Source organism: Molothrus ater, chromosome 10 (assembly GCF_012460135.2).
Source record: "Molothrus ater isolate BHLD 08-10-18 breed brown headed cowbird chromosome 10, BPBGC_Mater_1.1, whole genome shotgun sequence".
Classification (NCBI taxonomy): Eukaryota; Metazoa; Chordata; class Aves; order Passeriformes; family Icteridae; genus Molothrus; species Molothrus ater.
The window spans coordinates 7,909,305-7,927,347 of NC_050487.2; positions in this window are offsets into that span (position 1 = coordinate 7,909,305).

Here is an 18,043-nt window from a genome sequence, read left to right on the forward strand (position 1 = left end):
TTTACACCTCTTCAGCTGTGCTGTGGTTAATTGGGAAATCTAAAAACCAATATGTTTGCAATGGAAGAGACTGTTTGGTGGAACAGTGCTCCAAATTGCTGCACACTTTCTCCACAGACTGGATGGCACTGGATTTTCTCTAGGACAAAGGGGAAGGAGTTGGCTCCTGTCAGGAGGAAATGAGAAGCCAGGATGAGGGTGGAAGGAGCCTGCAAGGCTGGACTGTGGATCATCCTGGCAAGGAGAAGGGGTGGCTGTGACTCCCAGTGGGAATTAGGTAGCTGCTGCTTTAGAATGTTCACTCAGATGCATTCTTTCATCTTAAAATGCCCAAATACTTTTAATAAATCTCAGTCTGGGAGACTGAAACAGACATATTGCAGAAAGACAGAATTAAGATGTCTGAAGATAAAGGTTGGAAGCCTGAACCCAGTTTGATAAAACAAAGGTAATTGATGGCTCAGAGTGGTCAAGCTGATTGAGCCAAAATTGCTGAGGGACATATTTTAAGTACAGGTTTAATGAAATTATTTGGATAGAGGACTTTGAAATTTAGGGAAACCAGAGATGGAGATCTTTCAGCAATGAAAGAAGGGAGATATGACAGAGTATGACAGGTGTGAGCGTAGATGTTACAGCAGAAAAATAACAGATTAAGCACAGCCTGGAGAAACAACATAGATGTGTAAGAGAAGGAAAGGAAAAGATAATTCCTAGTTCATGGAAATAAAAACAAGTTGAAAGAACAGGATACAGTAACCTGAATGAATACTTGGTTTTCACAATTAATTTGCTGTTGCTTGTGCACTTAAGGAAGGACTGTGAAGACTAATCATTTTGCCAACCACTTGCAACTCCAGGTAAAAAGATTAGGTGTGAATCTTTTTTTTAATGCACTTTGCTTTGAATATGTGTATACATAAGTAAAAACCATCCAGGTGCCCCTCTTATTTAATAACCAAATTCAGAGTTTCCTGGCATAAGTTAGTGCTCCATGTTTGGTTCAAATGCCAGCAAACAATGATGTGATTTTCTGAAATGGAAAGTGCAAGACATCTCAGAATAAACATGGTATCCTATGACTTAGCAGGAATCATTCGTTTATCACAGTGCTGCCAAAGTACAGAGAAATTGCAAATGGTTTAGGTAATTTCAAATTACTTCTGGGGCAAGCACCCAATCTGAGAGATGTGAAAACTGAGCTGTTTAAAAATAGAGAGCTCCCAAACAATTTTTTCATTTCAGCAAGCTGTAGCAGTGGTATGCCAATCTGAGATCCAGTCTAGCAGCAGCTTTTGGTCTAATGCAGTGCCTATAGTTCCAGTGTTTATAAATATTTGGTCTGGTTGAGCTAGGTGACTGTGCTAGCTGCACAGAAGGCTGTACCTGTGGTAGTTAAAAGGTTACAAGCAGCTGTTTGGCTGTAGAATTGTCAGTATGCCTGAACTGGCCTGACAAATGCATTCTACATTTAACCAGCACAAGAGTTCACATGCATCCCACCAGAAGATACCCTAGACCCACCTTGAAGTTAGTGGGACATCAAATTTTGGGACAAAGTGTTTAAAGTTTCTTGGTCTTAGTGAATTCTTTCAGACCTAAGAAGGTGTAAAGAGAAGTAACACATGTCCATACAACTTGGTTAATTTACCAATGTTCAATTAAAATCTATGTCAAGCAGCTGAACAATCAGTTGGAGCATCTTCCAGACCCTGCTGTGAGAGCAGGGATGGACACAGGTGAGCTCAGTGTGCACTGCAGCTCAGGCATGATGAGCAGGTGCAGAAATGCACACAGATCCTGGCTAGGACAAAGCACTGCAGCCCTTCCGTTGTGCCTTCAGCTCCTGCCAGCAGTGTCAGCACCAGCACATGTTGTTGTTCTATTATTTCTCTAGAGTCTCATAATGATATTCTCAGACTTCTAAAGTCCATACCTCTTTGGTGTGTTCTTATGGCTGCAGATCTTCACAGACTCCTTCTGCTGCATGCTGTTCTCTCCCTGACTGGCTAACCCACCCCCTTTTATCCCAGTTATCTTCACTGGTCACAGCTGCAGCCCATCAAGGGCAACCGGGACCTCTGGGGCAAAGCCTCTATACAGATATTCAAACACATTTCCTCTGCTATGAGCACACAGGGAGATCTAGTACCTGACACAAAGAATACCTGTGCAAAGTGACATAATATCAACTCTCTTCTTCCCTCACGTGCTTCTGCTACTGTAAAATTGTCATGCAACAAGGTCAGAGAAAGATTAATAATAATTTACTCTTTCAGATACCTGTCTTGTCCTTCTTGATTACTTTTTTTAAATTTTATCCAAAAAAAGAAATTCTCTTTTTTTAAAAATTGTTTCAAATAAATAATCCAGTCTCAGACCACTTAGTTTTTCATTTAAGAGGAAGGTGAAATAAATTAGTTTGGTACTTCATAGTATGTATTGATCTACTGGGCAGATTTACAATACAATGCAATTTAATTTATAGAGTATCTCATAATACCGACATCAACAAAATTACTTACAGTGAATTTTAAACACATTATCATAGCATATCCATTGACTAGCTTAGAAAAATATCTTTGCTTTATGTATTTTTTTAGAAAAGCTGAACAAAGAAAGATGTGGTTTATCCTGCAAGAAAGAAATTACAAATGTCAGGATAACGATGAGACAACATCAGCTCATCAACAAATATCTGGAAGCAGCAGCTAACAGGTATGCTCAGCTTGCAGGGAGCTGTGATATGAAATTCTCACAGCAAGTTTCTCTCTTATCCCACAGCTTGGAAAGATGTTTTCACCATAATTTGTTCAGTGTAAAATAATGAAGGTATATATTTGATATAACCCTTGCTTATTTCTATGGAAAGCAATTTCTACTGAGAACAATTATGCTGGATTCTGCACCTGGGCTGGTGTAATCCTGGAGGTACTTATGAACTGGGGGACAAGAGGCTGCAATGCAGTCCTGAACAAGGGGGTGTAGGAGTTTTGGTTGATGGTGAAGTCAATATGAGCTCAATTTTCAAGAAACAGAAGCAGGAAAATATGCACCTAAATCTGATGCAGAAAAACCCTGATTTAAAACATATAGAATGAAACAAAGAATGACACCAATCAATTTTTGATAACATAGTGGTTGAGCAATTTCAAATTTATATGGTCAGCCTTGACAGTAGGAATGGTCATTCCAAATCATCAATGTTCCTTGTGATCAAACACACAAAAGGAGAATCAAGTCGCTGTAAGTGCACCAGAAATGTGACTACAAAGGGAATAAATGTATTAATGAATTATTAATAATGATACTGATAATTATATAAAGAAATTTCAAATATTTATTAATTTTAATAAAATAGTGTTTTATAGCTTCTTCCATGCCCACTTTGGTACACAAAGGTACTGAATTTATGAGCTGCAGTATCTCTACTTGCTCTTACCTGCTCCTTCTCCTGTCCCAGGTTCTCCCTGACCTATCATGGTGAGAAACTCAGAAGTTGATGCACCCTCTGTAACAACCTTTCAAACCCTGCCCCAGCCTGTTCAGCTTTGCATGGAATGCAATCCTGGGTGGGCCAGGGCCAGCTCTTGCTGCATTCAGTTACTGCCATCAATAAGAAGGTTCCCCCTTTTGGAAAGGTGCACAGCCAGAATAGCAGGAACGCGCCTGTCCTGTCACACACATAAATCTGATCATCTCTTTCTCTCCAGCTTCACCCCTGCATTACATATCCTTGCAATTTCTGTCATAAATATGTATATGTGACCAATCAGCTAATGTGAATTTGGTGCAGTGAAGCTATTCTGAATACCTTTCTGTGTTTTCATTATTTCTTTCATTGACCTGTACTGTAGTGATCTTTTTTTCCCCCTAAACATTGTAACTTATCATTTTTCAAGCTTTAATTCCAAAGTGATTTGATTCTGGGCAGGGGAGAGAGCCCAGATAAACACTGCTCTGCATGTTCTAGCTGGTGTTTCTATTTCAAGAGTCTGCTGATTCTGGATGATAATTTTCCCAGACTCCAATGCAGACTTCTTGTTAGGATTTTACTGGATGTGGACAACACTATTTGTTCAGCGTGGGGAGCACTGAAAAATGAATCGTGATGAATTTTCACATTTTTTATTCTTAACTAGCACTGTAATTTTCCTCTTCTGTGTAACTGTATCCATTAGAAAATATAGCAGTCACAGACAGAGTAAAATAAATATCAGTTTTCAAAAGGCAAGAATTCAATATAGGTAGTTTAAGGAATAAACAGCATTGAGTAGTGTCTTTTCTACCCTATTTGCAGTGGAATAAATGACCACAGAAGTTACAGGCAGTTGAGAAAGTAGCACTCTACTGCAATTAGAAGTGACGAATAAAATGAGAATAGAACTGCAAAGCTGTCATTTTCAGATATTAAAAAGACAAGCATTTTTCTAAGCTAACTGAAAAAATTATTTGCTCATCTACTCATTCTGCTTAGATGTCAAAAATATAAAAGCTTTATAGCATTTAACATTTTAATGGTTCTGGAGAAATAGCAAAGTTAGGCCCAGTTTTCCTCTCATTGAATTCTCATGGTGAGAATTTTTTCTAGAATCCCAGAACATGATGAGTTGGAAGGGACACATCAGGATCACAGAGTCCAACTCCTGGCCCTGTGCAGAACAGCAGGACACCCAAGAATTCCTGGGAGCATTGTCCAATTGCTTCTTGAACTTGCCTTTGACTCAGAGTAGACTCAGACCCTTGGTTTGAAAGGAAATTAATGTTTGACAAGCAGATAACAAATATAGAATATTATGCTACAGTTCTGGTGGCATAAATTTGGATTTAAAAGTAAGACTTGTTAGTCATAATAAATGTGGACAAATTTGCTTATTTTCATTCATCTTGTGCTTTCTTCCAGTTTATGAGCTTTCTAAACAGTTTGTGACTGTGATCTGAAAGGCACACTTCCAGACTCCAGGAATGAACCACACAAAGCTCTCCTTAACAATGGGGCCAGGGTCACCTTTCCATTTCCCCATTAAACCCATGCTAGGCTTCTTGTTGCCTAGGCTTAAGGGGAGAAAACTCCCTCAAGGCTGTGACCTTTGCAGTGAGTTGGGACAGTTCTGAGGTTTATCCTGAAAAAAAGGGAATTCCCCGAGAAGGACACTGATGCTTTAGATATAGGGTCACTGCTAAGCAACCAAGAAGCAAAAAAAAGTTTCAAAATTCACATTTTTTGATGAGAATTGGTCAGTGAGAGCTCACCTGCTGCAGTACACAAACCAAACAGCTTGTCCATGAAAAGACTGGTGAATATGGCAGTTAAAGAGGGATCTCAGAGGTGGAAGGTCCAGGCTGGGTTCTCAGCTACTGGGAGCACCATGGTTATATTGGAGTCAGTGGATCAGTGTGGATTTCTCCCTACCAGGGCCTGGCCATCCACAGGGAGTGAAATCTGTCCCAGGACTTCTTCTACCAAAGCCATTTTGCAGCTCTCCCGGCACAGGACAAACTGTGCAATGTTCTGCAGAACTTACCAAATGAAGGAAGTCCTCAGGCTGCCCCCCAGCACTGAACTGATCAATGTTCAGTCCTCAAGAGCAGCAAGTGCAGTTCTTGTTTCAATATTGTTTTCCCCAAGAGCAAACCTACTGTTTCTACCTGCCCTTGGATCACTTCTGGTTCATAGCAATCTGTGTCAGAGAACACTACCACCATAATATATAACCCTAGGGAGCACTGATAATATGTAAACTGCAGCATAATACTTAACATATTAAATTCAATTTTTCAATTTAGCTATTCTCTGCCTGTTTTACTTGGCTTTAAACTAGACAAATTTCCAGTGCCAAATGCAGCAGTTGGAACTGACCACCTACAGCACAAGATTAAGGAAAGAAAAAATGCTGTGTATTTGTTCTGAAGCTAAAACCTCCTTCTCTTCAGTGGAAGAACTTCATTGATTATAAGCCACACAGCTTTAAATTAAATAAAATCGAAATATAATGAGCTATTGTGGAGTGAAGGATAGTTTATGTAAGGTTTTCAATCTCATAAACTCTAAGGGAGGTCACTCTCCTGTTAACAGAATTTTCCAGGCTTCTCTACAAAGGAAAAACTTATCTGTAAACCTGGAAATTTCATTATAAAGCCAGTACAAGTAGTGAAAAGAAGTTGATTACAGCCTATTTGAGGCCCTTTTATTTCTACATATTTGCCCTGTCTGTAAATAGCAGCTTGACAGTGTAACATCTTTGGTGGCTCTGTGTTGAGGAAGGCAGGAGCCACAGCTGCAGTGTCACACGGGCTCCTGACTCTGTCAGCATCCCCCTGCCCCTGCAGCATGGAGCTACAGCAGGAGCTCCTGAAGGAACACAACTCCACCCCTGCCCAGACACAAGAGGTGTGCAGTAACACCCCTGGAGTTATTCCAGCTCCAGGGAACCTGCTCAGTGGCAAAGAACGTCCACGGCTGAGAGACAAAGCCCTGACTCCGGAGCAGGGAGTGCTGCTGACTGCTGCTGACAAAACAAAGTACATACTTATTTCTGAGTCTTGCTAGCTCTGTAAATTTCTAATATTTACCCAGCCACCTAAAACAAAGAAAAATTGTGGTAAATGAATTAAAAAATCTAGTAGAATGATCCTGTCAGTCTTGGAATCATTTTGATGCTTTCTCAAGTACAGGTACGGTTTGCTGGTTGGAGGATGTAATGATCTAGTTTAAAATAAATACCTTAACCTAAGTTCTATTAAAAAAAATTCATAACAGTTTGTGTGCTGGAGAATAGCAATAACATCATGGGTGCTATTCTGTGATCTCTCTCCCATTCTCTCTGATATAAATCCAATATTTAATATACCATTCAGTATAGATTTCAGTCTGTCCTTTTTGTCCACTGGAGGAGCATGACTGAAGACTCTGCCATTTCCAACTCCCATGTAATAAAAATAATTTCTATTTTCCCATTTATGTTAAAGTTGCTTGACCTGCATACTTATATTACTGCATACTTGTGTGAAATACAAGAGGTTTGTTTAAGTTACAAGTCAGCTCAGAGAGGAACAGAACCATAGGAAAAGAAAAACATAGTACATGTTCAGTGCATGCCAAGTATGGAATAATCAGATTACTTAAAATATATAAAATTAATCTCAGCCAGCATATTGGAATTTTACCCAAATTCTAATAGTTTTGAATAAGTACTTTCCAAATCAATAAAAATGTCAGTTTTCTTCACAGAGCTCCTCCCTCCTCTTTAGTTCATGATGAAGTGGTAGCATGTTGGGTGGCTGCTGCAAAGGCTGCTCTTTGTTCCACTGCACCAGCTCCACACATGGCAGGTGTGGGATATCACCAGGAGCAAGGAGACTTCTGTAAAATTAAGGAAAAGAAGAGATACTATATTAAAAAGCCCACAAGGCACCAGCAGATGCTGTGTTTTTTTCCTTCTTTTCCCATTGATAGCATGGTTCACAGGCTGCTGAAATCAATGGAAAGCCTTTCTCTGTATCAGTGATTTTGAACATCATTTGTGAAAAACCGTCATGCATCATCTCAAGTGTCCCTTCTCAAGGAAAGCAAGTAAAAAAGCTGTTTTATATCTTGGCTGACTCTCATGTATGAAAGCATCAATATTTGTGCTTTATTTCAGAGAAACTGAACAGCAACAGACCTTTCAAGTGGTCTCAAAAGACCCTATTACACTGTGGACCTAGAGTTATGTTAAGACAGAGAGAATTGTGTTAAAATGAAGAAAGACCAAAAGACTGAGGATGGGCATCACTGGAAAGGCCATGGGGGTGAGTTATGTATTAAGTCTCAAGAGTCAGCTCAGAATTACTACACAGACCAATGTGGAAAGATTTTTTCATTCCTTTTTCTATAATGATAGAGAAAATTAACTTCTAGTAATTTTATGGTTAACATATTTCCAAAGTGTTATTTTTATTCATAGAGATGCTTCCTCTCAATATATTTTACTAAGGTCCACTTCAGCAGGTTGGTAATTGTGGCTTCTGTCCAACAAAGCACACACAGAGGTGAACCTGTGAGTAGTTGAATGGATTTTAGTGGAGTACAGATATGTTTAAGGTATTCATATACTTAACTGCTTTGCTGGAATATAATTTGGATGAACAACATCTCTATATCACTCCATCAGCCTGCCCAGCAGTGCAATGGAGCCATCAAAAAGTTAATGTGAATGTTAAGTCATTGGAAACAGGGCATGCACAAGTTGGGGAAATCATCTTGTGGAAGCACTTGTCTGAAATTAGTTCTTGCTTCTTCAAATTAGCTCATTTTTCTGAATAAGAGAGCTGACTATTCTGTCCAAGAATGGTGAAATTAAATCAAATTAACATACTCGGTTGTTAATCAAATAGGTGGCACCTATTTGATTGCAGCTTAAGAGCACATTTTAAAGGAAAAAGAACAAATGCAAAAGTACACGAGTTTTATTAACAACAGAAAAATGTTATTATTCATGTATTTTATTAGTTCTGAATAATATCCTCCTAATTAAAATTAATGCCATCTAGATTCCTTGAATAGCATTTTAGCAAAAATAAAGAAAACAATCCAAATTTCCTAGAAATAGTTAGCTGCACATTAGAAGTAATTATCAACTAATTTACTTAAATACCAGGCTTGTGCTACTATAGTCAATGAGGCTTGTGCTATACAGCAAATTAGATTTCAAAACCCAAGCATAAACAGAAGGCAGGGGCCTGGGCTGAGAAATCAGGAAATGGTGTTGAGCTCCACAGGTAAAATTATCCCTAAGGAATAGTTCAGCTTTGAACCCAGCTTTTTGCCTGATGGGCAGCAAGAGGCAGGTGCTGACAGAACACTGTGGGATGCAGAACACTGGAGTTGTCTAACCAGGCTTGAACCTCACCTCAGTGAAAGGAACAAGATGTGAATGCTTGCAGAACTGCCTGGGTGATTTATGAGATTAGATCCCATTTCAACACTCCTTGGGTATTTAAATCTTAAGAAAACCCCATGACACTTAGGTTAGAAAGGCCAAGATTTTCTGAAAGAAAGTAAAATATGCATAAAGGTCAGGTGGGTTTTTCAGTGGTCTAAAAGGCACCTCTCTGTGCCCCCGTTGTCTTGAACATAGGCTAGTTCCTTTAATTTTTTTTTCTTTTTCTTTCTTTTCCCATTGATAACATGGTTCAAAGGCTGCTGAAATCAATAGAAATCCTTTGTCTGTATCAGTGATTTTGAACATCATTTGTGAAAAGCTGTCATGCACCATCTCCATCTGCAGACAGACAACTGAACACAGGCACTACACTTGATTTTCTCTCTGTTCCTCAGTCAGGACACTGTCTGGGATCTCATATATGAGATCTTCTCTAATCTGTCTTGCAGTAAACAATAAATAAATTGCCCATCCCACCCAGTGGGGTTCAGAGCAGTACTGAAAGATGCTGCTCACATCATCCTTCTCCCTTTTACACATCACATCCTTGACCCAGTGAAAAGATTGAAGAGCCAGTGAGGGAATGCCTGGGGTCAGTTTTCCAGGAGTGTTACTTCTGAGCTACTTATAAGAAAAATACAAAGACCTGAGCCAAGTACCTTTAATTCAGTATTGATGCCCACTTGCTGAGCACTTGTTTAAAAATAATGTTTCTACTCAATTTTCATTAAGGTTATTACCAATAAAACTACTTGTACATTTGTTCAGTAGCATCTTGGGAACTTGAAAGAAGATGATCGCACAGTGGGAATAGTTATCTGCAGTTCCTATCTACAGTAAGAGCTCTGCTGAATCACTATATTCTATATGTTCTTGCATTGCCACTTAAATGCATTGTTAAATTGAATTTAAAGTTTTGGGTTGAAATGTCTCTCTTACTGTGGTTTGTTTGGGGTTTTTTTTGTTTGTTGTAGGTTGGTTCTTTGGGGGGAAGTGATGTAACTTCCATCCTGCCTGTATTGAATTTCACTCATTCTGGTCACTTAGATTTGTCCATAGTGGAGTACCATGAAAGATCAGAGAGAGGAACAACCTGGCTCATTCAGGTACCCCTTATCCTGAAATGAAATTTGCAGGCAAACTAAATGTTAGGTATGGCTGAAAACTTTATTGGTTCCTTCCAGTTCTATTTTGCACAATTTTAATAGTGAACACAATAATCTCCAATGCTCTTGTCCCCCTTTTAGCAGTGCCTGAGCCTGCAGAGAGCTCAGCCTGAGCCCCTGAGCAAGAAACACATTTACAGGCAGAGACCAGAATGCTTATCTGGCATAAATCATTGTAGTTTAACCACAGAGGGTAGATGCCAGTTTAGGATGTGAGTACTTGTAACAACTCATAGAGACAGTTTCTGCAGGATGCATTTGCTACAATTTTCCCTACTCCCTGATGACTAATTTACCTCATTTAGTTTGGAGAAGTGAAAGCCAAATTGGCTGATATATATTAGTGCAGAAATGAGTATGGGAGTAGCATGATACCAGACCAAGAAGTGTCAGAGTTGGCAAATAGATACCATGACTTAATTCTTTAATTATCTGTTCTGGAGAGCAACACTGCTGAAGTCTGGATATCATAAAGCTCTTAGTGAAACTTGTCTGAAGTTGATTCATTTGGTTTCTTGTTGAGCTTGTTCCTCAAGGCTAATCTGCATCTCTAATTGTGTTTTATGTGCTTCAAATACAGTTTACCAGCTTTTATTTCTACCATTGCACAGAATTATTCAGTAGTTATTTTACAGCTTAGAATAAATGCTCTGTTTATAATATTACAATAAACCTTTATGGTAATTCAATTGTCATTCAAGCAATAAACTGAAGATTCAGTCTTCAAGCTCAAGGGTTTGGGGGTGATTTCCCTACTCTTATTTTCAAACACTGAAGAATGAGGAAGGTAGAATTCCCTCCAGCTGCATGATTTCTATATCTTTAAAACAGAAGTGCAGGCTTTGTTATTCTGTTCTTGAAGAATTAAGATGTCTGTTAATTTGGGCCTTATGTAGATGAGCTTTTAAAAGTGCCTGAGAGACTTCTGCCATGCCAAAATACTTCTACAACCACTTAGTATAAAATATAAGCCATCACCTCCAAAACTGTTCAAATTGAGAATCTCCCTGTGTCTGAGAGTATGGGAACGATACATGCTGCTAACATTTTTTTCTATACTCTGAACAAAAATTTGGCCTTTTTTTTTTTTTTAGAGGATAAAAATCCAATTATTCTATGTTCAGTCCTGGCAAGGTTTCTTCTATTTGTGTAGAACCATGATACTTTTCCACCTGAGCTGTGAGGGAGACAGTACTAGACTTATCCACCCTGTGCAGTTGTCAGTGAGATGCTGGAGAAAACCACTGCTCCCTAAAGGACGGGGTTTAGCACATACTGCAGGGTACAGAGCAAGTTCCATTTGCTTTGGTCATGTGTTTACACCTCTGTCTTAACCAAAGCAATGCACTTTGCAGAGTTGTGCATGTAAAGCACCGTGTGTTCTCAAATGACTGTACAAGAGATAAAATGGATGCAAGGTAATATTTTGTTATAAAACCCTGAGCACATCACAGCAGTGAAGGGAAAACAGATCCTCTCTGGTTTAATGCCATTCCTATGAATGCTCTTTTTTATATGATATATGTGTGCATTTATAAGAATCTGGCACATAAACAACATAAACATGAGACACATTTACTACCAGAAGTCATAGAAAGATGTGGGCAAGGTGGGAATGAAATCATGTGGTCATTTGTATGAGTATAAACCAGAAGGAACATCCAGAAAGTGACTCCCACTGTGTTTTTCTCACCTCTCAGAGGTCTCTGTCCACAGGTAAGGTAGTCTAAAGTTGAGACTTTTGTCTTCTAATGACTTCTGGCTAACTTCCCTGGCTAATTAGTGAAGTTGAATTAAGACAAACCTGGTTAATCTCAGATGAAATTTGTATTCTTTGTAATCTTATGCTCCAAAACAAAAGAATCAAAACCTGTGAATGTTCCAGCCTTGCAAGGAGTGATAAAACATCATGTAAATACCCTTGAGCACAATCTATTACTTTTAATCCCTGCACAATACATTGTTTTACTCTAATGTACACATACAACCCCTCTTTACATTCCTCCAGCTTTTTTAGAGTAATGCCACGTTAATCTGCTGAAGGTCAAGCTGAGAAAATGGAGGAAACAAAGCAAGTGCAGTTAGGAATCACATCACGTCCTGTGGGGCTCCCAAACAAATGGGCATTAGCTGCAGATTCAGGTGCTTGCCAGTTCATCAAATCCTTTCACACCCTGGTGTCTTTTGTATTATTGCATTCAGTGTAATATTTAATACCTTATTGGTGTGTAATTGTTTTCATATATTTTTACATTAAATATAGAAGGAATGGGTGTAATCTGGAGCACAATTCTCTCCCTGTGCTACTTCCCTGGGATTGGCCACTCTTGAGATAATTGTCTTTTATTATGGTAGGTAGTAATCTGTGTGCAATTAATCACATTTTACCAAGGAGCAAAATTTGAATTTGTGCCTTTTAAAGAACTGTTTGGGTTTCTTTCTCTTTTGGTTTCTTTCTCAGTGTCTCATTTGTAACTCTTTGTAACTTGGGAGTTTCATGACTCAGAGAAGCACCAGAGCTCAGATATGATGGCATTGTTGCTTTCTTTCATTTCATTTAAAATGAATCCCTTTTCCAAACCTCTAGATAACACATTGCTAAGACATACCTTCACACCTTTCCATTATTAAACACCTGCTATTTCTTCAGTTTTGGAATAGTTACTTGTTCCACCAGAGTCCAAAAAATATACAAATATATAGGTATAGTTTATATAGGTATATAAATTGTACAAGATGCAAAACAAAATCTGCAACCAAATTTAAAAAAAAAGGGAAAATATTTTTTAGGAATTCTGTTAGGGCATTAAGGACAATACAAATTGCTTTTTCTGAGAACTCAATCAGACAAAATAGTTTTATTCTAAATGTATAGACAAATAATTCTCCTATAGCTTACACTACCAAGAATTGATTTAACCAGCTAAATATTCATTAAATTAATTCAATATTTACATAGAATTTCTCAAATGGATGAGGAATCAGCCCTATGGTTCATATTCCTGAAGTTGCATAGTTTCTTTTTTTTACTATGCATGAGAATAACCTGGCTGAATTGTTGGATTTCTTGAAAGCAGTGAGATAGCCAATGGCCGGGATAATGCAGAGCAGGCAGATTTACACATAATTTCTTCCCTGCTTCTGCTCTTCAGGGGAGTATTTGTCACAGCACCATCCCAACCTCTCAGAAATCCCCTGAATCTCTCACATTCCTGATGTGGTTACAGGGATAAATGCCCAAAATAGGGGTAGAAGTATCACAACAATGGTGAAAGATCAAAAGGCATTGAGAAAAAGTGATTAAGAAATAATCAAATAATCTTTCCCCAGTTAAAAAGGAATGGACCTTGTCTGAGGAAGAAAGGAGTGAAATATTTTATTTCTTATTACTTTTTCTCTTCATTAAGCCTTGGATCTGTTTTTTTTTTTTTTTTTTTTTTTTTAAACTGCTTCCAGACAATAAATGAATTGTGCAAAGGTATTTTGATCCAGGTTCTGACCTGATTCTGATTCCTTGAGCTGTCTTGTGGGAATATTAAGAGGAAATGTGAAGAAAGTCAAGAGATCTCATAGTAAAGTGAAAAATATAAGCAGATGCAAGAGTGAAAGACTTGGATTTGTCTAAAGGAACAGTCAGAACAATTCACATACATGCAAAGCAGTTTGCCTTCACGGAAAATATGTTTTTCTCTGTACTAAAAATTAGAAAAAAATAATAACACTTCAATATATAAGAAACAGACCAGCCTGAGAAAATATTTCATCTGAAAGGCTAATTGATATTCAACTGCAACAAAAAAGTGTTTGTGAGACCACCATTAGTTTAAGAACAGGTTAGATAAATGTGTCTGAAATACTGAGAATGTCACACATCCAGAGTGTTGGCCTGATTGTAGCCCAGAGATGAATCCTCCAAGTCTTTTCTAGACTCAGTGCCTAAGATTTTCAATTGATTCTACTGGTAAAATGTAATTCAAGGACTTAGGATCTCGTTGTGCCCTAAATTCCCTCATAAGTACCCTGCATTAAGGGTCAGAGGTATCCTGGATTACCAAAACATTGGGTAAATTAATTTTAGTGCTCTAATTTCATGAGGGTCTGCTCCAGAATGGTATAGACAAGACTGGAATTCACTCTCATTAAAAAAAAGAGACTGAGGAAAAGAATTTTCACCCTTGACTGATTGAGAAGACTATTAGAAAAAAATCTGTATTTTTTCATTCAGTTCTAGGAAAGATGGTGTATTGTGATCATTCTTCAGTTCTGTATGCATTTCATATAGCAAAATCTTACAGGCTTCCACAGCAGTTATATTTGAGTCTGCTGCCAGATCAGGTCTTGTTCCAGCTGTCCAGTTCCAGCTCTGGTTCAGAGCCAAAGCTGCTGCATAAAGCTCAGCCTGAAAAATCATATTTGGCTGGAGTGGATTGGACTTCAGAGAAGCTCTGTATGAGCAAGTCAGTGTGTGCAGACAGTATTAGCAGACAGGAATAGCTGAACTTCGATGATGCAGAAGCTATTTATGGAAAATTAAGTTACATTAGTAGCTCATCTGAGAGCAGCAGAGAGTTTCTGTTTGCCAAACATTTTGACTTGAGAGAAGCAAGGCTGGCTGACTTTTAAGGACAGAAAGAAAGGCAGGACAAGGTTCAGACACAGATTAGTAGAGAATGTCTCATCTAGGAGGAGAAACTTTAATGGTTACATTATTAATCCTTGACTGCAGGTCTTTGTGATAAAAATTAAATGTGTCATGAGAACAGGGATTCCAAATGGCTTGACAACCACTCTGCTGAGCACTGAACAACTTGTGCAAATACAGGTTTGAATAAAAAATTATCACCTGAATTTTGAAGACTAAGGAGGCTGCAAAGCCTTGAGGAGATACCTGGCAGCATCCATTGTCTGCTGGGGACAATCTCCCTTGGTGACAGTGACTAGTGGGGTTACTCCCACATGAACTTTACAGATGCACAACTATTTTCAAGACTGACTTATAAAAATGCAAACAAAAGATAAATGACAAGAGTGAGGTAAAAGTCAAAGGTAAATATGCATTTTTGTTATACCATTTCTGCTGAAGCCAAACATTAAAGGCTGGCTACTTCTGAAAAAATTGTAATTCCTTTTCAGTGGTGATAGAGGCTGTGAGCTTCCTAAAGCAACCCAGGATACTCAGTGTATTTTCTTCCATTTTTATTTTTGCAGTAGTTCTCCATAGAACACACTGCAGACACACATCTGAGGATCTTTTTTTCTCACAGAATACACCAGAGCTGGATGCTTGAGAGGAGAAAGTGCTAAAGGTTGACTTCAATGGGAACGTTCCCTGACAAAGGTGAAGATTTGACCCAGAAATGTTTGAGTGACTTTCTGAGCAAACTGAATTATCTTTTGTATTTTGCAAACATGGGTCAGCTAAAAAAGGTGCAAAAGTTTAGCTCCCAGACCACATGTTTGAGTGAAACTATTTCATGTAATTCCTTTAAAAAACAGCCCTTCTATTTTACTTCCCAACTGCAGTGAAATGTTATACTCTAAATAAAAACTGTCTTTAACCCTGCATTTTGTAAATGTAGTGCGTTAGCTGGAGCAGTCACTTGCTGTTTAGATTTTTATTAATTCTAAACTTACCTCTTTTCATGGAACTCTTTTGATTCCTATTCTGCTTGCATTTATTGGCACAGTAAGAACATGCTATTTTCTAAGCAGTTGCTTCAAAGTTTGGGCCTTATCCTTTTATTAAAGAACATTTGTATTGAGCAAAGTACCACAATCAAAATGAGGATACAAACTGTGTTTGATCATGAATAATGAATACTTGTTTCTTCTTCCAAAGCTAAACTGTCTACATCCTGACTCTATAATAGTCTTATCTATGAAAATATTAATTTCCTTATTCTGAATTTTTTTTTATCTCCCTAAATTATCAGAGCTTGTTTAGGATTATTTGATCATTATAGTTCATTTAGAGCAGTACTTAAAAATAGTTTCCAAATCTCTGACATATTTGAAATATTTGAGCATATTTCAGAATGAAATTTTCTGGTTTGTTCTGATATAATTGATTTACTGAATCTAAATTAATTGCTCTGCTTTCTCTTGTTTATACATTTTTTTCTCTTTAAAATTTCATATAGCAAATGAACGCACAATATTTTTTTTGTCTATCTAAAGTTAGCTGTGGTATATGTATGTTGATCTTAGAATGTTATGGTTTAGATTGTTTTAATGCATTGATTGGATTCAATATTGAGTATTGAAAAGTGAAATAGTTAATAGCCATTTATCAAATTAGAGAAATAGCCAATGTACATGTAATTTTGTCATGTAATATTTAAATACTTTTCAGTACACTTTAGCATGTTCCTGTTAATAATTAAAACCATTTTGTAACGGATTAAAGGTGACCAGTTCCAAGAAGAAGAAACATGGGGAGATGCACTGCAAGAAATGAGTTAATAACATGAAAATGTGGGAAATCATTTTTGAAAAATCTGAATCTTAACTTGTGCTTTATAAATCACGACCCAGAAGTAACTGGGGATTCAGCCAGATCTCATTAATTGCAGAGGAAGAGAAACTATAAAGACTGAAATTTATGTAAAATCAGTTCACTGGTCTATTCTTTTATGGGAACTATTTGGAACCAATCTGTATCTGCAACTCTTCTCTGGGAAATGAGTCGAAGAGCTACAGCAGGTGCTTTAAAGTAATAAGGGATTTCCTGTGAAACCCAGTGGAGGGATGACTCACCAGTTTAATTATGGCTTTCTTCTGTTGTAAAAGCAGGACCATCATTTGTAAAAGGCTCTTGTTGAGTAAATGAGTTCCAACAGAAGATCTTTGATAGGGAAAATAAGATACCCATATTTTATTTTAAAGGGTATGAGATTTATAGGGAACATCTTCAGACTACTACAATGATTAGTGTTGTCTGGGTATCCCCAGAGTAACTGAATGGAGCAGCAGTAACTCTTTTTGTGCTGTCTGGCTTTGCTTTATTTTGAATTTCTGACTTATCTTTCAGTTCAGCTGTTTGATTTATTTCTAAATGATATGTCTATCCCAGACAGACATTACCATAGTTCATACTGTTTCAGGATGCTTGGAGTGGGTTTGGTTTGGTTTGGTTTTTCCTTTAAGAAGACATAGCTAAAATTACAGTTACTATTTCTTAATTTCACAATACCATTCCTTTTTAGCAAGCTGCATGTCCCTGGGAAATAGGGCAGTCTTTACAAATGGTGAATCACCTCCTGGGAATTTTAGTATTTACTTGGAAAACCACCATTTTTCATCCCATAAAATGGGAGATAAGATCTTCCATACCACTGTGTCTCTGCTGTAAGAAAAACCTCTCAGAATTGATACAACATTCCACCCTGACATGTGATGAAAATCCAGGGGACCATGAAAGCTGAATCAGAAACACCCTTCACAATATTTATTGCAAAGTAGCAGTTTCTGGTGAAAATTCCACTGATGAAAAGGACGGAGGTTCTGGTATTTAGGGTATAGTAGACAAAAATCATTAGGCAAAATGGTTCTCTTAAAGGACAGATGGGTCACATAACCCAGCTCTCAGTTGATTTTCTAGGTTGGTTGGTTGTTTTCATCTGACTTCTCTGCTCAGAAGTCATTAACCTGATATTTTGCCTGTGTCTGTCACCATCTGGCACAATGCATCTTCTTGCTAAGGTAAACTTATAGTATCTGGAGGGAAAAAGACTCATAGCCAATATAAACCAAGAGAAAAGGGGGAAAATAAAGCAGCTTAGAAGAGTAGGTGTCATTGATTGACTGTAATTTTAAAGGGTCTTTCTTATGATTGACAAATTCCTGAGATGTTCATTAACTAATGGAATTATGGTGGCAAGTGACTGCTGTCTGCACAGAACATCAGGTTAAAAAGTGCAGAGGAATAATGGGTTTTTCTCTGCTGTGGATCAG